Genomic DNA, 27,760 nt, shown 5'->3' with positions numbered 1-27,760 from the left:
TCTATCATCTTTATGAACATAGCATCTACTTCCAAAGATTTTAAAATAACTAACCTTAGGTTTCTTATCATACCATATTTCATATGGTGTCTTCAAAGTACCTTTCTTCAATTGAACTCGGTTCAAGGTGTAAACAGCTGTGCTTATTGCTTCTCTCCAAAATGTTTGTGGCACCTTCTTTTCAATCATCAGTGTTCTAGCACAATCCACAATAGATCTGTTTCTTCTTTCAACTATTCCATTTTGTTGTGGAGTTCTCGGTGCTGAGACTTGTCTTTTAATACCATGATCATTGCAGAATAAGTTGAATTCATCAGATGTGAACTCCCCTCCTCTATCTGATCTAAGACATTTCAGTTGTCTTCCTGTTTCATTTTCAACTCTTTCCTTGTACCATTTAAACATTTGAAAAGCTTATGATTTTTCCTTTAAAAACATTACTGACATCATCCTTGAATATTCATCAACAAATAATATGGAATACTTATCACCATAATAACTTTGAACTTTCATAGGACCACAAAGATCAGTGTGCACTAGATCTAAAATTCCCTTAGAAGTGTAAGAATTACTTGTAAAGCTTGATCTTCTCATCTTACCCATCTGGCATCCTCGACACATAGCATTCTCAGGTTTTTCAAGGCTCGGTAGACCTCTTACTTTGTGCTTCTTACTTATTTTGATCAGATTATCAAAATTTACATGACAAAACCTTTTATGCCATAACCAGGTATCATCAATCTTTGCATGCAAACACTTATTCCGAGTTGAGTCAAGGTGAAATGTATTACCTTTTGTTTGTGTCCAGGTAGTAGCTAAATTTCCATTCTTGTCATGAACTTTGACAACTCCTTTCTGAAATTCTATTCGGTAACCTGTGTTGTTTAGCTGTGCTACACTCAACAAATTGTATTTCAAACCTTCAACCCAATAAACATCATTGCATCTTGCATTATCAAGAAGTGTTATAGATCCTTTACCTCTTACCGGACATGGTGCATCATTACCAAATCTAACATAGCCTCCATCATAATCTTCTAACATCACAAACTTGTGTTTATCTCCTGTCATATGATGTGAGCATCCACTATCTATAATCCAAGAATCATTAGTGTTTATGTGAGATATTAGGGCTTTTTCTTCATACCTTTCTTCATCAGAGCCATCCTTGATAGCCACATAAACTACTTCCTCTGTATCAGTCTCATCTGATTTATCATCGTTAGATTCCTCATCAGCTATTAAGCATGTCTTTCTATCTCTTCTTCTGAAGTCTCGATGTCCTCTATAATGGTTATCTTTCTGTCTGTTATCTTGGTAATCTCTCTTTTCAGTAAAATCTTTGTCAGGACAGTTAGAGGCCATGTGTCCTATCTTATCACAATTGAAACATTTCAAAGGTACTTTTCCTTTATACTTACCTTTGCCTCTCGGTAACCTTTTGGCTAATAGTGCTTCAAACTCTTCTTGCTTTCTGATTTCTTCATACAGTTTGTGTACTTCTTCCATGTTCTTCCAAAATCTTTCACTTGCTCCACTGTGATCTCCTTCAGAGTACTTATACTTTCTTTCATTGTAATCATTAGATTCATCACGATGAAAAGAACTAAATGCAAATTCAACTTTATTTACCGAAGATCCACTATTATCAAAATTACTTAACTCAAATGCATGTAGCTTACTAATAGTAGCATCCAAAGAAACTGGCATATTAGGTACAGACCTCAATTCATTGATTGCAGAGACTCGGATTGCATAAGCTGGTAGAAGGGTTCTTAACAACTTGTTATATCCTTTTCTTCAATAGTTCCACCTGCTCCTTTGATTTGATTGACAATCTGCTTTAGTCTTGTACTGTACTGAGTTATGTTCTCACCTTCATTCATCCTCATAGATTCAAGTTGTCCTCTCAAACTATCTACTTTTTCTCTTTGAACATGTTCATCTCCTCCATATACTGATATGAGCTTATCCCACATTGCTTTTGCATCATTGCAACCTTCTAGATCATTAAACTTTGAATCGGTCAATGTAGATGTTATTTCAATCATTGCTTGAATATGTTCTTAAAATTCGCCTTTATCTCTTCCATAGTTAATGGATAGGTGCTCGGTGTAACAAAATCATTCTCCAGATAGTATACAACATATTCTCTAACTCCTGATAGATGTAGCTTCATCCTTTTCTGCCATGTAGAGAAACTTGACTTGTTCAGCTTCGGTGGATCCCTCTTATACATCTTTGGATCTTTAACTCAAGTGCCTTTAAACTTTCCTTCCTGAGTCCAAAGCTCTGATACCAATTGATAGTTCTGATACTTAATATAAGTACAGATCCAATAGCCAACAAGATGAGAGGGGGGGTGAATCATACAAATTTAATCTTCAATAAAAACATCAGATTCAACCTCAGTAACATATATATCAGTAATATAACCAAAATTGTTAAACATGCAAACTCAAAAGCATATGAACAATATAAACCTCATAACACCAGATTTAACATGGAAACCCAAATAGGGAAAAACCACTATGGGATTTCGGACCCACTAAGAAATATACTCTTCTAGAGTATGCTCGGTTAAAAGAAAATCCTGTTAAAGATTACAAACACATTGCTAGATGTGACCCGGTTAAGGGATTTCCCTCAGATCTATTAGGATCTTCACTTTGTTAGAAGTGACCTTGTTAAAGGATTTCAAACATTCAATCAGAATGTCACCTTGATAGAGGGTTTACATATAAGACTGTTAAGTCCACTCGGTTAAGAGATTTTCTGTCACTTTCACAAAATAACAGTAATAAAAATCTATCTGCAACTTCACATCTAAAATGCTAAAGCAGATTCCTATTTGTTCAATACAATCTAGACATAGAACTAATCTTGTCTATCTACCTGGCTTCTATACTATGTTATTCTAATAGGTCTTCAAGCTTCTGTGCTCGGTAATCACTATGTAGCATCCCTGTGCATACACTTGCCCGCATACATTGTTTATCAACAGTTTCTTATTTATAAACAATTAGGTAACCGCTTAATCTCCTTGATCACATTTCCCATGATCAATGATAGCCATCAGATCTTCAGTCTTGTCCAGGTTCAATGCATCTTTCGATCTGAAAACATTTTACCCCACCTTGGAACTTGTATAATAGTCTTGGAACTTGTGCCAGGGTATTGCGATTCAATTTGAGTTGTAGATCTTCATGCTGACTTTCCATTGCCTTAGATTCGTTAACAAACTTCTTCCATGGCTTACCAATCATTTAATCTGCTCCAGCTCATCAACTTCCTTCATTAAATACCGCATGTAAACATTTAATGCATTCTGTTATAGCTCGGTTACAACTCGGTAACAACTTGGTGAATACTAAACTCCACTCGGTAGACATTTCGCCTTCATTAACTGATAGCGATAACCTTAGGGTTTACCGACTAGGTTCTTTTCTTGATAGCATAGTATTTTATTAACCTTTACAATTTACAACATATGTATGATGTTAAAACAATCTAAAACAACATGATCTCATCATTGTCTGACTTGATAGTAGTTGCCCATTGAATACCTTATTCATCATATTCTTTCCTATGTCTTTTACCGACATCTTTATAATCTTCATATCATACTTCTCAAGATATGGCAACATCATACTGAATTAGAAAATCAATTTCTTGACATCAATGACAAAATAATAATATCAAGACAGTAAAACATCTTTAATCAGTTATATCCATAATCATCAACAACCTTCTCAATATCCTTAAGAAATGCCAACAATCTTTCATTGTCTGTTATAATGCAATATTGCCAACACAAAGGTTTGCAAAACTAGTTTGAGGAAGAGCAACCCAATTCCACAATACTTTCCTCCAACACTTAGCCAAAATTCAATCCTAAAACTATCCTTTTTTCAAAAATTCAAGATCTCCAAAGATGGAGAGTGGGTGATTACTCACTAAGTCCCTAATCCTTGCCTAAGAAGGCCTCTCTCACTCTTCCCAACCTCTTGGATAGAGTGGGAGTTCCCTATTGGTTGGTCTTTCCAACCTCTTACAAGTTACTAAAACTGAAAAGAGAAAAGGTAAGAGGAGGTGGGGAAGAGAGGCTTACATCAAAAAGGAAGGTTATCTAACCTAGGTGGACCCTTCTAAGTTGAATTTTTGCTCATCTTGGGAAAACCACTTTTTGGGGTGACTAAACAGTCACATGGCAGTAGTCACATGTTTAAAAATATCCGTAACCCATAGGTATACCTTATGGACCTTAGGAAAAACCCTCAAACTACTCCTAGGAGTCCATTTGACCCCTAAGAAACTCATATGAAGTTAACCTACGGGTCAAACCTGAGTTGACCACTCCAAAGGCTCTCTACCCAAGGCAAATTTGGGACCACACTCAAATATTTGAAAGGGGCTTTGGTTAAAACAACTCCCTCCAAGAGACAGGTCAAAATCAATGACACTAATCAACACATGTGTCAAGTGACACAATAAAAAACATTACAAAATTACACATGGAAATTGTCTCTTGTTGGATTTGAACAAATCAATAAATCACACTTTAACACACATGCAACATTTACTTTCATGAATAAAATACGATACATACGGGGTGTTGTCTCTCCAAATAGACAACCCCTTATTTTACAAATGTACATCGGTCTAGGTTTGGTTCTCCATAATATTTCCATGGTCACATGGATAATTTTCCTGCGCATCTCAATTACACATTAGTAATTCCAAATAACCTCATATAATATTAAACACATGAATAAGAATACACATCAAACACTCTGAATACAATTGACATTAACAAATCAATATCTCATATATCGCAATTAATCCACATAAGCAATTATCATAATCCTCAAAATTTGATCCAAGATATGCATCCTATTTCTATCATCATAATAAAGTCCTGCAAATCCAATAATGACATACATCATCTCCAAGTTATCCTATTCTAGAATCATATAAAGTTCTATATCCATAATGCATAGAAATGAAGCATCAATATACATCAATGTTATCGAAATCATGGAATCATATAAGTTCTAAATCCATCATGCATAAAAATAAAGCATCCATAATAAACTCAACGTGAAAATCACTGAAATGCTAGGATGAGTCAAGGTAGGGCCTCACACGGGACTTGATATCATTCGGAAAATATCTCCCCCTTCTTCTAAAGAACACATCTTCACCATAACTGCTACTAATTACTTCATGAAATGAGTCAAAGCTATCCCACTAAGATCCGTGCTACTGCTAAATCAATTTGTATCTTTCTTTTAAACAATATCATTTCTCATTTCAGATTGTCTTCCATCCTTATTTTTTATAATGATATTTCATAAATAAGAACACCATATTCAACATGAATTTTCTACACCTTACTATCTTCAATCCAATGGTCAAGCTAAAGAATCAAATAAGACCATTGAGTAGATCTTGCATAAGATGATTAATAAGAATGGTAAGGATTGGCATACTTGGTTAACCTATGCATTGTGGGTCTATTACATGAGTGTTCGTACGGCTACTGAAATTATGCCTTACAACCTTGTCTATAGTTCTAATGCTATCATACCTATAGAATTGGAAATGCCTCCTTTGCAAGTTTCCCTTAAAAAGTTAATTGATGATGACACTTATCATACTCATCTTCTCAATCAACTTGAGTTGGTTGATGAGCATCGACTAAAGTCCCTTCAACATATTCAATCTCATCAATTTTTTTTATTAAAGAAAAACAATCAAAATGTCCTCTCTCGTACCTTCAAAATAGGTGACCTCATTCTATATAAAAATTAGAGAAATGTAAATGCATCACTTGATCAAAAGGGAAAGTTTACTCCTAATTGGTAGGGTCCTTACATAGTCACCTTTGTTTATGGTTCTAGTGCCTACGGTCTATCTAAGATGGATGGTACACTGCTAAAGGAGCTTGTGAATACCATTCACTTGCAATGATACTATGCATAAAATTATCCTATTTATCATGTGCATGATACTTAGAACATTAAGTTTGTTATGCTATGACATTCCTTCATCAACGTGTTCTTTTATTTCATGTGTTATGATATATACATGTGTATGGTTAAATAGTTCGATTAGAACTTAGGCATATATATATGTTTTATTTCTATGAATGATATCTAGATTTTTATTGTGTTAGTTCATTTATCATTTAATCCTTTAATGATGTAGCATGTTCTTTTGTTTCTTTAAAGTAAAGTATGCATCATTTTGCATCTATCTATATCATCACATCATATTAGATCATCATAGTATCTAGTTAAGCATGTGTATAATATATGTGAAATTAAATCATGATTGTGTCTAATATAACCATACATCATATAAGCATCACTAACATACGTGAAAGAAAACACATGTATATCCATAAAGACACAAGTGATGGCCAACGCAAAATCTCATCTATATATCAACGTATAAGTCTTAACATACATGTGTCACTTCACTACAAAAACATGTGATGTTGATATACATGTATATGACTATATGAATGTTGGCATTTGACATAACTGATACAAATCGGGTGATGCAGTTGAAGTTAGATGAATGCACCGGTAAATGATAGAAGTCTATTTGTGATGAAGAGATTGAGATTCTGTGAATAGATGACATGGTCAGTTATTTGTGTTGTCATTGCTGGAAATTGATGATCTCAATGTTCCTGATGTTTTGGTTTGTCATCTAAGTGATTTGGTTTACTAGAAGACAGGGTTTACCGTTATGGAGCAGTAGTTTGTGAAATATGACTTTAACCGGTAAAGCATAATTGTTTTGATTGGATCGTTCAATTGGCGATGAGTGGTGATTTGCAGTTTGGATGGTGAACTTGTATCATGAAAAGGTGTATATGACTAGAACCAGAACATGTGATGATTACCGAAAGGCATGTTTCAAATTTCTAATGAAGTTTTGCTAAGGTTTTAGTAGGGTTTATGGACCGGTGAAGAAATCATCAAACTGGTAATGATTTTTGTTATGATGGTGATCAATAATGAGTCTAAATGAAGTTGGTAACATGAAACAACACACGTGAAACATTTGATATCTATTTTGGCACGATTCAAGGAATATTTTCTTGGGAATCAGCGAAATGCTTAGTAGAGTGTTTTGAGGATACAGATCGGATTTCCGTGATGGGTTATGATCAACCAATGGTTGATATTGCATTGTAATTTGTTGTAACGAACTGTATAGCAATGTATGATGATATCTTGTGAACTAATTACAAATTCATGATGTAATTAGGTTTTGTGGATGACCTAGTTGAGATGGCTATTTATGTTGACACAGTTGATGTTTATTGTGTCAGTGGTCATAGAGATTGTGTTAAGTTGTCCAAGTGAAGTGTGAGATCTATCTAAGAGTTGCAGAGTGTTGTGTATAACTAGATCTGATCAAGAAAGCAGAGAAGTGCAAGTAAATAGATCATTTTCTTACTATTGTTCCCTAACAGTTGTAGCAGGTTAAATCCCTTAACCGGGTAGGTCCTAACATGCCTTAAAAATTTAAGTCCCCTAATAGGGCAGCTCTCAAAAGAGTGTTAAATCCTCTCATGAGTTTGATCCTAATAGATCATCAAGCTCCTAACCAGGCTGCAAGGCAAATCCTCTAATCGAGTGACTCTTAATAGGGTATGCTCCTAACCGACCGTATTGTAAGCTCCTAATAGGGTGTACTTCAAAAGAGTAAAAATATTTGTGGTTCCCAATTCCCACAGTGGTTTTTCCCTATTTGGGTTTCCAAGTCAAAAACTTATGGTGTTCATGTGTGGAATGTTTTTCATGTGATGTTCTTGTTTATATTCATTTCATGCATTATTTTTGAGACAACAGTTATGATGTTTTATCAGAAGTTTATCAGAGGTTACTTGTACTGTTAAGAAGTTGTTTGAGAAAGTATTTGATCTTATTGTTAAGGTTAACGAGTTGGTAAATGATCAAGTTTATATGATTTCTTTGGTGGTGAAAGTATTGGTAAATGATTTGATTAATGTGTTAAGCAAATCTAATAAAGAGGTTATTAGATCTTATTACAAAAGTTGAGATATTTGTTAAATGGTTTCAGATTTGATATAAGTTTAATTTTGAGTTAAAGTTTGAATTGGTCTTAGTACTGATTCACCCCCCCTCTCAGTATTAACCGGATCCTCATAGGATTAAAAATGAATATATATATATATATATATATATATCAAAAGAATGTTATACATCATTAAGTATATAATCAATGTATCTACATAAAAAATTTAAACTCATGATACTCTTGGTGCATAGGTCCTAGAGCCTATGGGCATTAGAGGATCTCAATCTTTGTATAGTGGATGTTGTACTAAGGTGGAATGAGATCGAGCAGTTGAAGCACTCCGGGTACAAATTCCCCTTAGCTCTCCCCTCATCTCTTCTATAGTCTCTCTTTCGGACACTATGGGCTTTGCTTATGTTGCTAGCTCATCCCTAAGGGTGTCTTCATATTGTCTCATCACTAATAGATCGTCCATTAGTTGGTGCACTCAAGGGTGGTCAAGGTCACTTGAGTGCCACTCTACATAGCATCATCTTGCCTTTGGAGATCCTTGATCCATCTCTACAGGTTGTCACTTGCCCTCTCAATAGCTCTTTGACCGCATCACTACCTGGTCTCTCTTTAAAATGATAGTATGAATCTCCATGGTGGCCTAATCTCTTTTCCTTATCATGGTGCTTAATTGTGTATCCCTCTACACCAGATTGACTTGTGCTTCCTTATAAGGGTAACTGCACCAAGATGGGGGACCAAAAAAGTGACAAAAAACTATTGGTATAACTGATGAAGATAGTGATGGGGAGATTGTTGGCATATGGAGATGTTGATGAGATGAAGATGACCGGTAAAGTTGATGGAGATTGTTGGCTAGATGATGATGATATAGTTGTAAGTTGTTTGATGACTCTATTTTGTGTTGTCATTGATGGTAACCATGTTTTCTTAGTCATCTAAGTCATCTAGGTCTACCGGTGTAGCCTTACCAATAGAGGAATGTGTTAGACAACAAAATTGCTAAGTTGTTGTAAACCAGTAAACAGGAACAAAGCGATGATCAAGTGACTGGTACAGACGATCGGTGAAGAGTTAGGTGTTGCGGTTTGGAACACATGTTTATGACATTGGCATGAGTCTGTGATTGCAATCACATCAACATATTCAGTATTGAGTGTTATGATTGACTGTTATGAAATTTTTGAAGAAGAATGTATACTGGTAATAGATCTTTAATTGGTAATGATTTATGGTTTGGCTGTGGATCTTATCATGTTCATAACTTAGTGATGATGTGTCAGAGTCTGTGTGCAATTATAAGATGGTGATTGAGCATGTACAAGGATCATATTTCTTGTGAAACAACAAAGTGCTTTATAGAATGTGACAAGGGTTTGATTGCTTATCAAATCAATGTGCGGTGATGTGCGATGATCATTCAATGGTGGAAATTGTCTAGAAGTTTGTTGTAATGATCTGTAATGTAAATTCATTGTATTTTGAATGTAGTTAGGGTTATGTAGATGACCTAACTAAAAAATGTATTTAGGGCTAGTTGGAGAAGAGATTATGTGTTGGTGATTTTAGAAGAAAGTGTTTTTAAACTAGATTGAAGTGCCTGCATGTGTGTAGCAGAGTTGTGCTGAAAAGGATCTGTACTAGAAAGAAAGGAAGTGTTGTGATCAGATCATTTTTCTTGTTGTTCCCTAACAGTTAGAGCAGTTTGAAGTCCCTTAATTAGGTAGATCCTAACAGGTCTTATTTGTAAATCCCTTCACCCGGTGGATCATTAACTTGAGTTTAAAATCCTCTAACAAGGTTACTCCTAATAGGGTAGAGCTCCTAATAGGGCTGAGGCAAATCCCTTAACTAGGTGACTCCTAACAAGGTCTGCTCTCAACCAGGCATATTGTAAGATCTTAACCGGGTGCATTCTGAAAGTGCAAATATTTTGTCAGTGCTAATTCGCACCGTGGTTTTTCCCAGTTGGGTTTTGTCAAATCCCCTCCTATATACTCTTATTTTGATACGTAGTTGTGTTGATGCCTTAGATGGATACTGGTTTTTGAAACAATGATTTTGATGCCCTACAAGATTTTGGTTTTGCTAACAGTGGTATTCGGTTAAAAAAATGATGCCCTAAATGGTATTGAATGCTAGAAACAGTGGTTTAGCCTAAATGGTGCCCTAGTTGGAAGTTGTTTTATTTATTATTTTTGAATATTATAAAATATATAAAATGTTGTGTTGTTTCATTTTCATAAAGTAATGTTGTAACTCAACTTTTGATTTAATGAATATAAACATTAAGGTTGAAATGGTCATATGTCGGACTAACTACTCTAGTTTGGACAAGTGGATGCAGGAATGACTTGGCCTCCAAAATGAAGGGCAAAAAGATATCACCGGGAAAGAGGAAGCGAAATGGTTATGGTCAGTGATTGTATGGTATATAAGAATGGTATGTACTACCTAATGTCAGCTAGTGTGACCTTGTCAACCTAGTTTTTCCTATTAGGACCATGGGAATTATGTCCGTTAGTGTCTCGGACTTGCTCTGGCTCGTTTGTCGAACCTTTGTACTTGCGTTACGAAATCATTTTTATGTATCTTCTAATATCATCTTAATTAACACCTTTATAAGACATGTTTTCAACTTAAGAAAGTTGACTCTATATATATTTACGTTAAAAATATATATACTTTGATCAATTATAAAATAATTTTACAAAGGTGTATTTTTATCAAATTTTAACTGTTTAAAAAAAAATGAAATATTTATTACCTTTATTATTTAATTTAATGTTATTATAAATATATATATATATAATAACTTAGTGTTTTAAACTTCTCTTGCACCTTTATTGTGTTCTACTAAAAATCCAATTTTATTAAATATTAGTGTCTTTCGTGTTCAAATGTTTTATCATCTTACTCCTTATCGGCGATATATTTATATTTTCGAATAGATTATCATATCGATATGGGATATGCTATAGGGATTTTTGAATTTAATTTTTCCTCGGACGGGATTCCGCCTCCTAGAGGCATCACAGGGGATGGCGAAATCATAGTGAACTCCTTCGTAAAACATTAGGGTGGCGGAGCATTTAGGGAGTGGAACGATTCTTTGCGGAGAGGTGGGTTTATTTTGTCTTCTTTCTTTTTTTTTTCTTTTCTTCTTTCTGCTCTTTAATTTTTTGGTTGGATGAGAGAACTAATGGGATGGAGTGAAGGCACTATTTTTCTTGATTCCTCTGCAGTGGAAGGAAGTGCATACCAGCCACCGTAGTAGCTAGGACTTCTTAGTTAGTCAAGCTGTTACAATACTCTTCATATTTTAGGCATGTGGACTCTCTGTTAACTTTCTTTTTCAGTAAGAAGCATATATACTGTTGTAATGAAGCATTAGATTAAGACTACTAAGACCTCTTCAGTTTAGTGTTGTGTTCTCCTAGGGAAACTTGCTAGATAAATTTATTTATGCAACTTAACAAAATCTCTTTCTTCCTTTCTTTATTTCTTCTTCTGCATAATTTTTTGTGAAAGAGTCATTTGGTGATAACTACTGATGGTGTCTTTATTTATTTATTTACTATACAGTAGGGACTTCTGTTCCCAGCAAGTCATAAATGAGAATATAATTAATGCGTGATAATTTGAATGAGTAGCCTTCAGCGAGTTTAAAAAAAAAAGATTTGTAATGTGAGAAAAGAGTGTCAACCTCACCAGTAAATCAAGAAGAATCCTTATGAATTACTGCTTCTATTTTTTTGTTAATAAATCTAAGAGTGTAAGTCAGATAGGGTGGAACTGGTCCACATGTAATCTTGTAGACAAATCCTTGGCTAGGGTGCACTAGTTGCATGCAGTGCTTGTCAGTACTGAGATTCCGGATATAGTCATAGTCAGGAAATTATACCAGTTAGCAGGTAGATATAGGGTGTAGTTTGATTATAGCTGTAGGATCCTACAACAGTTCCAACATGAGTTGACGTAGCCATTTGCTTTACCCTTGCAGATTGTCAGGCCACTTCAATTAGAAGTGAGAAAGGGGGATAGAAAACAATCTAAGGATGGGTGGATAAACGCCCTAGTGATATCTTTTTCCCCTCCATGATTCAAAGAGAATTTAAAGATGATCATATTTGCCAGATAATAAATGAAAAGTACATTCTAAACCCTTAATCTTTTCCTTTATATAGAAATTAGTTGCAAACGCTTTTTCTGTTCATGTTTCCAAAGAACTAATGTTTATTTTGTTCAATGAAGAATATTTTTCTTTCTACTTGTAATTTTGTTTTTATTATAAGAAATGCATATGATAATGGCATTCTCTTTTCATGTTCATTATTTTCTTCTTTTTAAAAAAAAAAAGGGTTAAACTGGCCGTTACTTTCTTTCTTGTTATTTAATATTCATAAACTAACCATTATATGCTTGAGTTTTTGATATATGTCCTCTCTGTGATTTCTCTTTCTGAAGGACTGAAAAGACTGAAACCCCTTTCCTCTTTTTCAACTTTTATCTCTAATGGAGTCATCCTTCTTGAGTTTCAATTCTTGATGGACAGTCTTTTCATAGGCTTCTACAGTAGTCAAGGGAGCTAGGACATCTACCGGTCCTCCAATATTGTTATTAAGTCCCATAATATACTTTCTCAGGTGAAATGTTTCATCTGATTGTAACTACAGAATATATTTGAGTAACCGATTAAACTTCTCTATGTACTCATTAACTGATAATTCTCCTTGTCATAGATCTTGGAATTCTGATAGTTTTTGTTCATAGAAGAACCATGGCAACCACCTCTACCTGAAAAACTCCACAAATTTGGTCCATACTTGATGGTTTTAGTTTTAGTTCAACTTTATTACTCTCCCACCACTTGACAGCTTCCCCTGTTAGCTGATAGGAACCCCATGAGGATGTTTAACATATGGAGGAGAACACTATGCAAACCAGTGTCCCAATAGGACACAAGGGGGACAAGCTCAGAGGAACCATGTCCCTAACCAACAGACAACCTTCCAACAAAGAATCCATGTAGGAGTAGATAACAGGCATACAGACTATCAAATCACTCCTATTGAGATGTCAGGTATGCTCTATGGTAATCCAGTATCCATTTTAATAGACACAGGAGCCACATAGAATTTTATTTCACCTAGGATACTTAGTAGATTTCCAAAAAGGATTGGGTATATGGCTAACACATGGACAGTTGAATATGAAAATCAGTCTAGAGCCTGGGTAGAGCAATGTTTGTTTGAGGCCAAGGTTGAGCTACCAAGCTTCACAACAGAGGTTAACATGTTTGTAGCACCCCTAGTATCGTATGAAATTATCTTAGGAATGAAGTGGTTGTGGCAACATCGTGCAAGGGTGGATTGTTTCTATAAAATTGTGGAATGTTTGGATGATTTAGGTAATGCAGTATCGTTACAGGGTATCAAGAAGGAAGATAAGTTGAGACAATTATCTACATCTTAGCTGAGGCACAGTAAAAAAAAAGGGATGTCATTTGTTTGTCATCAAGATGGAAGAAATGGATGGTAATGGAGAGCAGAAGGAGCCCTTTGAAGATAAATACCCTTATCTTCGTGACTTTCGTGATGTGTTTCCTTAGGAGTTGCCAGGATTACCCCCAAAAAGAGTCTTTGACTTTTCTATAGATCTCGTACCTAGTGTTGCTCCCATATCTAAAGCACCCTATAGAATGACGACAATAGAGCTGGTAGAATTGAAAGAATAGTTACAAGAGTTGGTTGATAAAGGTCTAATTTAACCTAGCATGTCTCCATGGGGAGCACCGGTTATTTTTGTCAAAAATAAAGATAGAACTCTCCGATTATGTATAGATTACATGATGCTCAATAAAATAACAATAAAAAATAAGTACCCCTTACCCTGTATCAATGATCTTTTTGACCAAATGCAAGGGGCCACCGTATTTTCTAAAATTGACTCACGGTCTGGGTATCATCATTTAAGACTCAAGGAAGAAGACATACCTAAAATGGATTTCCAAACTCGTTATGGGCACTACGAGTTCACAGTCCTACCATTTGGATTAACTAACACACCAGTTGCATTTATGAACCTTATTAACAACGTGTTCCATGAATTCTTGGATCGATTCATTCTAGTTTTTCTAGACGATATCCTTATATATTCCAGGAACGAAGAAAACATTTAAAACATCTTCGCATAGTATTACAACAATTATGAGAACATCAATTGTATGGAAAATTGTCCAAATGCACCTTCTTTCAGAAGGAAGTACAATATCTTGGGCACATCATTTCTGTTGAAGGTATTGCAATAGATCCAGCTAAAATCAAAGCCATTTCTGAGTGGCTGGTTCCTAGAAATGTACAAGAAGTCAAAATTTTTATGGGCCTAGCAAGGTACTATAGAAAGTTCATCCTGGATTTTTCTCAAATCACTCATCCCATCACTTCCCTCCATAGAAAAGGAAAATGATTTCAATGGACATAAAAGTGTTAACAAGCCTTTGAACTCCTTAAGGACAAGCCAACCTCGACACCGATCTTGAAGGTGCCCAACCCCGAAGGACAATTTTTAGTAGTAAGTGATGCTTTAGGAGAAGGCTTAGGGGGAGTGTTAATGCAAGACAGACAAGTAGTTGCATATGAGTCTCAGAAACTCAAGAATTATGAAATGAACTACGCACCCCATGATCTAGAACTAGCTGCTATAGTTCATGCTTTATAAAGATGGCATCATTACCTAGTGGGAAATCCCTTTGAGTTACAATTAGACCATCAAGGATTAAAGTATATTTACACAACCAAATTTGAATGCCCACCAAAGAAGATGGATGGAATTAATTTCCAACTATGACTTTGAAATAAATTACATCAAAGGGAAGGAAAACCGTGTTGCAGATGCCCTGAGTCGTAGATGATATATATCGGCTATAACTTCCATCCAAACGAGCTTTAGACAGCAGGTCCTTCAAAGTTCATAAAATGACAAATTCTATCTCCAAGTAAAAGAATCTCTCCAAAATAACCCACATTATCATAGGTATGACAGATTTAAATTTTAACCCGAAGGGTTGTTATGATTTGAGGGCGGAATGTATATTCCTGAATCTCTAGAGCTAAGGAAATTAGTGTGGAAGGAAATACATATTGCTCCGTATTCGGGTCATCCTGGAGTTACCAAGCTTTTAGCAGATGTTAGACCTTTGTATTTTTGGAAGGGCATGAAAAGGGATGCTGCCAAATTTGTAGCCAGTTGTCTTGAATGCCAAAAAGTCAAGGCAGAGCACCTGCACCCAACAGGATTACTCCATCAAAATGCCATACCAAAATGGAAGTGGTAGGTGATCAGTATGGACTTTGTTCGAGGTTTACACATGTCATGAAATAAGTACAATACCATCCTTGTTGTAGTAGATAAACTTACTAAAGTGGCCCACTTTATACTAGGAAACCTCATAGACGGAGCACCCACATTAGCCTGCAAGTTTGTGCAGGAAATTTTTAGACTTCACGGAGTTCTAGAGAAGATTATATCAGATAGAGATGTGATAATAACGCCTAGATTTTGGCAGACACTTTTTGCAGCATTGGGCACTCAATTGAATATTAACTTGGCCTACCATCTGAAAACTGATGGTCAAACAGAGCAAGTCAACCAATATTGGAAAGACCTACTTCGAATGTACTATATGGACCAGCAATACAAGTTTGAGGACTATTTACCTTTAGTAGAATTTTCTTATAACGACACTTATCAATCATCTATCAAAATGGCTCCATTCAAAGCTTTATATGGAAGGAGGTGCAGAACTCCTACCAGTTGGGATAAGCTAGAAGATATGATAGTCCTTGGTCTACATATGCTTTTAGAAATGCAAGGGCAAGTTAAATAGATCCGACAGAGGTTAGGAGAAGCTAACGATTGACAGAAAAGTTATGCAGATGCAAAACGAATGCCCAAACATTTTGAGGTGGGATAGAAAGTTCTCCTCCAAGTCAAACCTCAAAAAAGTGTCATCACCTTTGGAAAATCCTCCAAACTAGCTCATAGATATGTAGGACCTTTTGAGGTTCTGGAAGTCGACAACCCAGACGCTTACATGATTGCTCTACCTCCGACTCTTGCTTGGTTGCATAATGTTTCTCATGTATCATATCTTAAGAAATATGTAACAAATTTTGACCATATAATTGACTCGAATTCCTTGTAGGTGCAGGACCCGGGAGTGGTCATGATCGAACTCGTTAGGGTGCTTTAGACACGTAAGCTCCACTTACGAAACAAAGAGGTTAGACAATACAAGGTCCAGTGGGACCAATACTCTAAAGACAATGCTACCTGGGAAGACTATGATGAGATACATAAGGAATTTCCTTACTTGTTTAATGCTTATAATCAGTTTATTTAGCTTAGCAATATTTTGATATTGTAAATAATTTGGAAACTTCAATCATTGAGGACGATGATTCACAAGGGGGAGGATATGTCACATCTCCTCCTATATACTCTTATTTTGATACGTAGTTGTGTTGATGCCTTAGATGGATACTGGTTTTGGAAACAATGATTTTGATGCCCTACAAGAATTTGCTTTTGCTAACAGTGGTATTTGGTTAAACAATGATGCCCTTAATGGTATTGAATGATAGAAACAGTGGTTTAGCCTAAATGGTGCCCTATTTGGAAATTGTGCTATTTTTTATTTTTGAATATTATAAAATATATAAAATGTTGTGTTGTTTCATTTTCATAAAGTAATGTTGTAACTCATCTTTTGATTTAATGAATATAAACATTAAGGTTGAAATGTTGAGATGTCAGACTAACTACTCTAGTTTGGACAAGTGGATGCAGGAATGACTTGGCCTCCAAGAAGAAGGGGAAAAAGATATCACCGGGAAAGAGGGAAGCAAAATGGTTATGGTTAGTGATTGTATGGTATATAAGACTGGTATGTACTACCTAATGTCAGCTATTGTGATCTTGTCAACCTAGTTTTCCCTATTAGGACCATGGGAATTATGTCCATTAGTGTCTCTGACTTGCTCCGGCTCATTTGTCGAACCTTTGTACTTGTGTTGCGAAATAATTTTTATGTATCTTCTAATATCATCTTAGTTAACACCTTTATTAGACATGTTTTTGACTTAACAAAGTCGTCTTCGTATATATTTACGTTGAAAAAATATATACTTTGATCAATTTTTAAAATAATTCTATAAAGGTGTATTGTTATTAAATTTTAATTCTTTTTTAAAAAAAAGAGAAATATTTATTACATTTATTATTTAATTTTAATGTTATTATTAAAAATATATATATAATGACTTAGTCTTTTAAATTTTTCTTGGACCTTATTACGTTCTTTTATAATCCAATTTTATTAAATATTAGTGTCTTTCGCGTTAAAATGTTTTATCTTCTTACTCCTTATCGACGATATATTCATATTTTTGAATAGATTATCATATTGATATGGGATATGCTATAGGGATTTTTGAATTTAATTTTTCCTCCGATGGGATTCCACCTCCCAGAGCCATGACAGGGGATGGTGAAATCATAGTGAACTCCTCCGTAAAACATTAGGGTGGCGGAGCATTTAGGGAGTGGAACGATTCTTTGCGGAGAGGTGGGTTTATTTTGTCTTCTTTCTTATTTTTTTTCTTCCTTTTGCTCTTTCATTTTTTGGCTGGACGGGAGAACTAAAGAGATGGAGTGAAGGCACTGTATTTCTTGATTCCTCTGTAGTGGAAGGATGTGCATACCAGCCACCGTAGTAGCTAGGACTTCTCAATCAATCTAGCTATTAGAATAGTCTTCATATTTCAGGCACGTGGACTCTCTGTTAACTTTATTTTTCAATAAGAAGCATATATACTATTGCAATGAAGCATTAGATTAAGACTATGAAGAGCTCTTTAGTTTAGTGTTGTGTTCTCCTGGGGAAACTTGCTAGATAAATTTATTTAAGCAGCTCAACAAAAGCTCTTTCTCCCTTTCTTCCTTTCTTCTTCTACATAATTGTTTGTGAAAGAGTCATTTGGTGATAACTACTGCTAGTGTCTTTATTTATTTATTTACTGTAGGTAGGGACTTCTGTTCCCAGCAAGTCAGAAATGAGAATATAATTAATGCATGATCATTTGAATAAGGAGTAGCTCTCAGCTAGTTTTAAAAAAAAGACTTGTATTGTGAGAAAAGAGTGTCAACCTCACTAGTAAATTAAGAAGAATCCTTATGAGTTACTACTTCTATTTTTCTATTATTAAATCTAAGAGTGCAAGTCAGATAGGGTGGAACTGGCCACATGTAATCTTGTAGACAAATCCTTGGCCAGGGTATACTAGCTGCATGTAGTGCTTGTTAATTCTGAGATTCCAGATACAATCGTAGTCAGGAAATTATACCAGTTAACAGGTAGCTATAGGGTGTAATTTGATTACGACTATAGGATCTTACACCAGTTCCAGCATGACTTGACGTAACCATTTCCTTTACCCTTGCGGAGGGTCGGGCCACTTCAATTAGAAGTGAGCAAGGGGGATCGGAAATGATATAAGGATGGGTGGATAAACGCCCCGATGATATCTTTTTCCCCTCCATGATTCAAAGAGAATTTAAAGATGAGCGAGTTTGCCAGATAATAAATGAAAAGTACATTCTAAACCCTTCATCTTTTCCTTTATATAGAAATTAGCTGCAAACATATTTTTTGTTCATGTTTCGAAAGAACTACTGTTTATTTTGTTCAATGAAGAATATTTTTCTTTTTGCACTATAATTTTGGTTTTATTATAAAAAATGCATATGATAATGGCATCGGCTTTTCATGTTCATTATTAAAAAAAGAAAAAAAGGGTTAAACTAGTCGTTACTTGATTTCTTGTTATTTAATGTTCATAAACAAGTCGTTATATGCTTGAGTTTTTGATATATGTTACAATTTTGCACGTGAAAAATCTCTGTGTTCATATGGTGGTTGCATTGTTGATTTGTGCATTTGATATCTTTACATTATTTGCATAATGATGAACACTTGAGTGAATGGTTTGGTAAATCTTCTTAAGAAGATTGTTTGAGTAGTTATCAGTATAATTTTTTGAAGTATTGCATAATTGTTTTACTAATGATTCACCCCTTTCTCAGTATTAGTTGGATCCTCGTAATAACAAAAAAAAATTGGCCCCCATCAGGCCTTATGGCACACACCAAATAGGTCGTGCACCCTATTTGGCGCATGTCTTATAGGGTTGGCATGGCAAACCTAAGGTTTGGTCATGCAATTTTTATTTGGCATACGCCAAATAAGGTGAGTGCCAAATTTGGTGTGCACCAAATGGATTTGCATAATGACAAGTGCATTTTCATTCTGGAAACTGCAAATTTGTCTTTCCCTTTCTCTCTCTCTTCGAATATATACATTAAATATAAAATATGTATAATAGAAATGTGACTGATAATTTAAGGTTATATTTTATGTATATATTGTTAGGATGTTTGGGAGTGGTTTTAGATCTCTGGGAGTTATAATACAAATTCTATTTTTTAGAGTATTCACATAAATTTCAGACAATCAAATTTCAGCAATTTTAGCATGCTCATATTAGCATTCTCTCTCTCTCTCTTTCTCTCTCTCTCTCTCTCTCTCTCTCTCTCTCTCTCTCTCACACACACACACACACACACACACACACAAAGAGATCCCAAGGGGAAGAGGGGAAGAGAGAGAGAGAGAGAGAGAGAGAGAGAGAGAGAGAGAGAGAGAGAGAGAGAGAGAGAGATATCAAGTGAAAAAAATGGAGGGAGGAAGGGAGGGGTTGATAAAAAGAGAGGAGTATATTAGCAAGATAGAGAGGAAGGGATGAAGAAAGAGGGAGATATCAAAGGGAGAGAGATTAAGTGAAAGAGGGAAGGAGGGATTGTGGCAAAGAGAGAACCCAAGTGAGAGAGATGAAGGGAGGGAGGTAGGGGTTGATGAAAAGAGGGAGAGATCTAAGAGAGAGAGGGGGGAGGGAAAGAATGCAAGGGAGAAGGTAGAGATAGGATGGGGGAGGGAGAAAGAGAGAGGGGGGAGGGAAACAATGGGAGAGAGAGAGAGAGAGAGAGAGAGAGAGAGAGAGAGGATGTGGGAAGGAAACAATGGGAGGGAGAGGGAAGAGATAGGATGGGGGAGGGAGAGAGAGAGTGAGAGAGGGAGAGAGGGAGAGAGACTTCAGAGAGAGAGAGAGACCTAGAAAAGGGAGAGGAAGAGAGAGAGAGGCTAGAAGTGAGAGATGACGACCTAACCAATGGAGAGAGTAGGGGAGGGGGACATATATGAGAGTAATAAGGAGGGGGATAGAAAGAGAGAGAGGTTGTGTGAGGAAAATAATGAGAGGGAGAGAGGGAGAGGGAAGAGATAAGATGGGGGAGAGAGAGAGAGAGTGAGAGAGGGTGAGAGGGAGAGACTTGAGAGAGAAAGAGAAAGGGAGAGAGACTTGAGAGAGAGAGAGAGAGCGGAGGGAAACAATGGGAGGGAGGGAGAGAGGGAAGAGAGAGAGAGAGAGAGAGAGAGAGAGAGTTGCAAGAGAAAGAAAAAGGGAGAGAGACTTGAGAAAGAGATAGAGAGATGGAGAGAGAGAGAGAGAGACAAGGACATGTGTTGGCCCTTAGGACCCCATATGACCCCTTAGGACACCATATGACCCCTTTTAACTTCTTAGTACACAACATGACCCCTTAAGACAATATGATGTCGTAATGGGTCATATGGTGTCTTAACGGGTCATATGGTGTTATAACACATGTGTGGGCCCTTAGGACCCCATATGACCCCTAACGACACCATAAGACCCCTTAGGACACCATATGACCCCTTTTAATATCCTAGCACATGACATGACCCCTTATGACACCATATGACCCCTCATGATAATATGATGTCTTAATGGGTCATATGGTGTTCTAACACATGTATGGGCCCTTAGGACCCCATATGACCCCTAACGACACCATAAGACTCCTTAGGACACCATATGACCCTCGAGGATACCATATGGCCCCTTTTAACATCCTAGTACATGACATGACCCCTGATGACACCATATGACCCCTTAGGACAATATGATATCCTAATGGGTCATATGGTGTCCTAAGGTGTCATATGGTGTTCTAACACATGTTGGGGCCCTTAGGACCCCATATGACCCCTAACGACACCATATGACACCTTAGGACATCATATGATGTCCATATGGTGTCTTAAGGGGTAATATGGTGTTCTAACACATGTGTAGCCTATTAAGACTCCATACAACCCCTAACAACACCATGTGCCCCCTTAGGAAACCATATGACCCCTTATGACACCATATGGCCCATTAGGACTATATGATGTCCTAAGGTGTCATATGGTGTCATAAGGGGACATACTGTGTACTAAGGGGCCATATGGTGTTCTAACACATGTGTGGGCCTTGAGGACACCATATGGCTCCTTAGGACACCATATGACCCTTTAGCACTATATGATGTCCATATGGTGTCCTAAGGGGTCATATGGTGTCTTAAGGGGTCATATAGTGTCCTAAGTGGTCATATAGTTTTATAACATATGCCTGGCCCCTTGGGACCCCAAATGACCCCTTAGGAAAATATGATGTGCTAATGGGTCATATGGTGTTCTAACCCATGTGTAGCCCCTTAGGACACCATATGACCCTAGAGAGAGAAGGAGGGGGAAGAGAGAGGGAGAGATAATGAGAAAGGGAGAGAGTGAGGGAGAGGAGAGAGGGATAGAATATGAGAGAGATACACTTGAGAGAGGATGAGAGTGAGATAGAGAGATAGAGGCTGAGAGGGAGAGACTTGAGAGAGAGAGAGAGAGAGAGAGAGAGAGAGAGAGAGAGAGAGAGAGAGAGAGAGAGAGAGAGAGAGAGAGAGAGAGAGAGAGACAGACAGACAGAGACAGACAGAGACAGACAGAGAGAGAGAGAGAGAGACAGACAGACAGAGAGAGACAGACAGAGAGAGACAGAGACAGAGACAGAGACAGAGAGAGAGAGAGAGAGAGAGAGAGAGAGAGAGAGAGAGAGAGAGAGAGAGGCTTAAGTGAAAAAGAGAAGGGAAGGGGAAAGAGAGAATGGGATAGAGATACACTTGAGAGAGGATAGCGAGATAGAGATATAGAGGTAGAGAGGGAGAGAGACTTCATAGAAATAGAAAGGAAGTGGGATGGAGAAAGAGAGAGAAAGAGAGATAGAAGGAAAGAATGGGATAGAGACATCTAAGAGTGGAAGATAGAGATAGGGAGTGGAGAGATATAGAGACCTAAGAAGTGGATGGAGGGATTGTGAGAGAGAGAGGCCTAATAGGTGGACAGAGGGAAGGTGGGAGAGATACCTAAGAGGTGGAGGAAGGGATGGTGAGAGTGAGAGAGATGATGAGATGGAAGCAGAGTACAAGAGACTAGAGAGGGAGAAAGTGAGAAAGAGTGATAATGATAAATGGAGAGAGGGAGAGAAAGGGAGAGAAAGGGAGAGAAAGGGAGAGAGGGACACACCTAAGAGATGAGGAGAGTGAGATAGAGAGATAGAGGTTGAGAGGGAGAGACTTGAGAGAGAGAGAGAGAGATAATGGGACAGAGACACCTAAGAGAGGGGGAGAGATAGATATGGAGTGGGGAAGATATAGAGAGACCTAAAAAGTGGATGAAGGGATTGTGAGAGAGAGAGAGAGAGAGAGAGAGAGAGACCTAAGAGGTGGAGAGAGGGATGATGAGAGAGAAAGAGACAGGGAGAGATAAAGAGAGACTGAGTGAGGGGGAGGAATGGATGGAAGGAGATTACAAGAGACTAGAGAGAGAGAGGTGAAGAGAGGGAGAGAGTAAGAAAGATCTATAATGAGAAAGGGAGAGAGGTACACCTAAGAGAGGAGGAGAGTGAGATAGAGAGATATAGGCTGAGAGGGAGAGACTTAAGAGATAAAGAAAGAGAGAGGAAGAAAGAGAGAGAGAGAGAGAGAGAGAGAGAGAGAGAGAGAGAGAGAGAGAGAGAGAGAGAGAGAGAGAGACAGAGAGAGAGAGAGAGAGAGAGACAGAGAGAGAGATACACTTGAGAGAGGATGAGAGTGATATAGTGAGATAAAGGCAGAGAGACTTAAGAGAGAAATAATGGGAGAGAGAGAGGGGGGAATGAGACAAAGAGAGGAAAAAACGTTAGAGAAAAAGAGAAAGAAAGAATGAGAGAGAGAGACACATAAGAGAGGAGGAGAGAGATATAGATATATAAAGGTTAAGAGTGATAAACTTGATGGAGAGGAGAGAGACTTGAGAGAAAGAGAAAGGGAGCAAGAGATAGAGACATCTGACCCCTTATGACACCATATGGCCCATTAGGACTATATGATGTATTAAGGTGTCATATGGTGTCATAAGGGGACATATTGTGTACTAAGGGGTCATATGATGTTCTAACACATGTGTGGACCTTGAGGACACCATATGGCCCCTTAGGTTACAATATGACCCTTTAGCACTATATGATGTCCATATGGTGTCCTAAGGGGTCATATGGTGTCTTAAGGGGTCATATAGTGTCCTAAGTGTTCATATGGTTTTATAACATATGCTTGGCCCCTTGGGACCCCATATGACCCCTTAGGACAATATGATATGCTAATGGGTCATATAGTGTCCTAAGGGATCATATGGTGTTCTAACCCATGTGTAGCCCCTTAGGACACCATATGACCCTAGAGAGAGAAGGAGGGGGAAGAGAGTGAGGGAGAGGAGAGAGGGAGAGAATATGAGAGAGATACACCTGAGAGAGGATGAGAGTGAGATAGAGAGATAGAGGCTGAGAGGGAGAGACTTGAGAGAGAGAGAGAGAGAGAGAGAGAGAGAGAGAGAGAGAGAGAGAGAGAGATGCTTAAGTGAAAAAGAGAAGGGAAGGGGAAGGAGAGAATGGGATAGAGATACACTTGAGAGAGGATAGCGAGATAGAGATATAGAGGTAGAGAGGGAGAGAGACTTCATAGAAATAGAAAGGGAGCGGGATGGAGAAAGAGAGAGAAAGAGAGATAGAAGGAAATAATGGGATAGAGACATCTATGAGGGGAAGATAGAGATAGGGAGTGGGATAGATATAGAGAGACCTAAGAAGTGGATGGATGGATTGTGAGAGAGAGACCTAATAGGTGGACGAAGGGAAGGTGGGAGAGATACCTAAGAGGTGGAGGAAGGGATGGTGAGAGAGAGAGAGAGAGAGATAAAGAGAGAGTGAGAGAGACGATGAGATGGAAGGAGAGTACAAGAGACTAGAGAGAGAGAGGTGAAGAGAGGGAGAAAGTGAGAAAGAGTGATAATGATAAATGGAGAGAGGGAGGGGGCGGAGAGAGGGAGAGAAAGGGAGAGAGGGACACACCTAAGAGATGAGGAGAGTGAGATAGAGAGATAGAGGCTGAGAGGGAGAGACTTGAGAGAGAGAGATAGATAATGGGATAGAGACACCTAAGAGAGGGGGAGAGAGAGATAAGGAGGAGAAGATATAGAGAGACCTAAAAAGTGGATGAAGGGATTGTGTGTGTGAGAGAGAGAGACCTAAGAGGTGGAGGGAGGGATGCTGAGAGAGAGAGAAAGATAGGGAGAGATAAAGAGAGACTGAGTGAGAGGGATGAATGGATGGAAGGAGATTACAAGAGACTAGAGAGAGAGAGGTGAAGAGAGGGAGAGAGAGGTGAAGAGAGGGAGAGAGAAAGAAAGATCTATAATGAGAAACGGAGAGAGGGAGAGAATGGAAGGGAGGTACACCTAAGAGAGGAGGAGAGTGAGATAGAGAGATATAGGCTGAGAGGGAGAGACTTAAGAGATAAAGAAGAGAGAGAGAGAGAGAGAGAGAGAGAGAGAGAGAGAGAGAGAGAGAGAGAGAGTTAAAAAGAGAAAGGTAGGAGGAGGCAGAGAGGGAGAGAATGAGAGAGATATACAGTTGAGAGAGGATGAGAGTGATATAGAGAGATAAAGGTAGAGAGACTTAAGAGAGAAATAATGGGAGAGAGAGAGAGAGAAAGAGAGATATAGGAAAAGAAAGACTTGAGAGAGGAAGAGAAAGGGAGGGGGGGAGAGGGAATTGGAGAGAGAGAGGCATAAGAGAGGGGGAGAGAGTGAGAGATAGAGATAGAGATACTTGAGAGAGGGAGAGAAAGAGAGAGCCCAAGTGAAAAAGGGAAAGAGAGGGATAGACGAAAGAGAGGGAGAGATAGCCGAGACAGTGAAGGAAGTAGAGAGGGAGAGACCTAAGAGAGAGAGAGGTAGGGGTTAAGGAAGAGAGAGGGGGGGAATAGGGAAGAGACCAGAGAGATAATGTTGATACGAACATGCTGATTACTGAAATTTGACTGTCTGAAAATTTATATGAATACTCAAAAAACTTTAATCTACATTTTAACTCCTAGAGATTTGGAACAACTCTCAAACATCCTGACAATATATACATAAAATATAACTTAAAGTATAAGATACTTAAATGTGATATTTTATGTATATATTCCAAGAGAGAGAGAACAATGTATGCCTTATTTGGCATGCACCAAATATGGCGCACGCCAAATGGACTTTTGATTTTTTTTTCATTTGGTGCATGCCAAACGTGCTGCCTTGGAAAACACCAAGCCAAAATGCTTGGATTTGCCTTGGGAATCCAACCCAAAGGCTTGGACACCCTTCTTAGGCCTGAGACATGTTTTCCAGCAAATATTAAAAAAATTCTTTTTTTTTTTTTGTTCGTGCTCTCTATCAGGTTTGCCAATGTTTCAATGAAATTAAAAAAAAAAACCATAAAATCATGAAGCTCTCTCTTAGCTATCCAACCATATAATTATTTACAAATTTTGATAATGTTAAGGTCTTCATCCATAATTTCTTTTGTTAGTGTGTCCGTTTTTTGTCAAAAACCAACATGTCGGATTTTGGCCATAGATTTTTACTCATTTATTGAATTTTGAAAAAAAATACTTTTTTAGAACTAGACTCCATTCTACACAATTTTTTTTTAAAAATTGATTTTTTATTAGTTTTCACAAGTTTTTAGGGGAAGCACGCTCAAATTTATGCTTTTTAGGATGTGTCCACTTCGAAAATTAGTAAAAAATCATATATTCATTAAAAAATTGGCCAAAAAATCTGGCATAAACTACATGGTGTTAGATAATTTTTCACTGGAGCGATTTTAAAAATTCCAAACAAAAGTTGACATTTTAGGGGGAGCACACTAGGTGCTATGTTATTTTTTTCTAAAAAAACAACACCACTTTGTGTGCTCCCCCTTTTTGAAACCCTTAATCTCCACCATTTAAAAAAAAAATTAGTAGTTTAAAAAGTAAACTTCGAGAATTACAACTTTTGTTCTTGTTGTTGTTGGAATGATTGGCAAGACTGATGCAGATGAAGAATGTTGACTGAACCAGTGAAGGACTGTTTGTGATGGCATTGTGATGAAGAGATTGAGATTGCATGATCGGATGACTTTGATCAGTTATTTGTGTTGTCTATGATGGACATTGATATTTACTATGTTGTATTTTATCATCTAAGTCTTTTTGGCTTACTGGAAACGGCTTACCGGTATTATAGATAGCGAACTGGGAATTAGGACCTTAACTGGTAAACGAGGAATGTTTTGATTTGATCTGACGATTGGTGATGATTGAAGCGTTGTGGTTTGGAACGTGAGCTTGTATCATTGTAATATGTATCTGACTGAAACCACATCATGTTTTGGTTATCGGAAATCATGTTTATGATTTCTATTGTATTTTTGCTACGGTTTAAGAAGGGTTTAAGGACCGGTAAAGAATTCTCTTAACCGGTAATAATTTTTGGTTTGGCCGTGATCTACATCAAGTTCAAATGTTGGTAATGATGTGGCACAAACTGCATGAAGTGTTTGAAAGATGTTTTGGCATGTTTGGAGAGCAAATTTCTTGGGAATATGCAAAGTGCTTAGCAGAGTGTTCTAAGGGTTTGACTTTGTATCAGATCGAGATGCAATGATCGTTCAACAGTTGCAATTTATTTGTAATTGATTGTAATGATCCATATGATGATCAATGATGATCTATAATGAGTTGTAAAATATCTGTGATGATCTATGTTGTAAGTCTTAGGGTTTTGTAACTGACTAAGTTGAAAAGGTTATTTATGTCAGTACAATTGATGTTTGTTGTGTCGGTGGTTTTGAGAAAAGAGTGAAGCTTAACCAGAGTATGAGATCTGCCAGACAGTAGCAAATTTGGAGCTTAATTGGATCCGATCAAGCAAGCAGTTGAGTGCTATACCCAGATCATTCACTGTTGTTCTCTAACAACTACAACAGTCAAAATCCCTTAACCGGGTAGGTCCTAATAGGCCTTACACTGTAAATCCCTTAACCGGGTAGCTCTATATCAAAGTGTTAAATCCTCTTGTGATCCTAACAGGGCTCATCATCTGAATCCCTTAACCGAGTGACTCCTAATAGGGTATGCTCCTAAGAGGGCATCATTGTAAGCTTCTAACCGGGCTAGGCTCCTAACAGGGTGCATTCCAAAAGAGTGCACAATTTTTGTGGGTACCAATTCCCATTGTGGTTTTTCCCTATTTGGATTTCCACATGAAAAACATGGTGTTCATATGGTGAATGTTTTTTGTGCTGTTATGTTTTAATTTCAGTTTATG

The sequence above is a fragment of the Cryptomeria japonica genome, chromosome 3 (assembly GCF_030272615.1).
Source record: "Cryptomeria japonica chromosome 3, Sugi_1.0, whole genome shotgun sequence".
NCBI lineage: Eukaryota > Viridiplantae > Streptophyta > Pinopsida > Cupressales > Cupressaceae > Cryptomeria > Cryptomeria japonica.
The sequence above is the reverse complement of the archived record's forward strand: the minus strand, read 5'-3'. Positions refer to the sequence as shown.